The sequence below is a fragment of the Arachis duranensis genome, chromosome 6 (assembly GCF_000817695.3).
Source record: "Arachis duranensis cultivar V14167 chromosome 6, aradu.V14167.gnm2.J7QH, whole genome shotgun sequence".
NCBI classification, from domain to species: domain Eukaryota; kingdom Viridiplantae; phylum Streptophyta; class Magnoliopsida; order Fabales; family Fabaceae; genus Arachis; species Arachis duranensis.
In genome coordinates, this window is record NC_029777.3 from 68,862,226 (window position 1) to 68,862,901 (window position 676).

Here is a 676-nt window from a genome sequence, read left to right on the forward strand (position 1 = left end):
AAGTTTGTTACTTTCTTGTTAAGAAAGGTTCAATCTTTAAATTCTAGAATCTTATCTTTTAGTTTCTTGTTAGTTAAGTAATTAATTTTAATTTTAAAAATTAAATCTTTTTCAAAATATCTTTTTCTTAAAAATCTTATCTTTTTATCTTATCTTCTTATATTTTTATCTTATCTTTTTCAAAATTTGATTTCAAAATATCTTATCTAACTTATCTTCTTATCTTTTCAAATTTGATTTTAATATCTTTTTCAACTAACTCTTTGACTTTGTGTTTGTTTCTTATCTTTTTCAAAACCACCTAATTACTTTTCCCTCTCTAATTTTCGAAAATACCTCTCTCTTTTTCAAAAATTCTCTTTAATTGTTTTAAATTTTAATTTTAATCATATCTTATCTTTAATTTTCGAAATTACTAACCCCTTTTTCAAAATTATTTTTGAAATTCTCCCTCTCTGTTCTTCTTCTATTTAATTATTTAGTTACTGACACTTCTCTTCACCTCTCTTTATCTAAAAATCCGAACCCATTCTTCTTCACTCTTCCCCCCTTTCTTCTTCTACTAACACAAAGGAATCTCTATACTGTGACATAGAGGATTCCTTTTCTTTTCTTGTTTTCTTCTCTTTCATATGAGAAGGAACAAGGAAAAAGGCACTCTTGTTGAAATTGATCC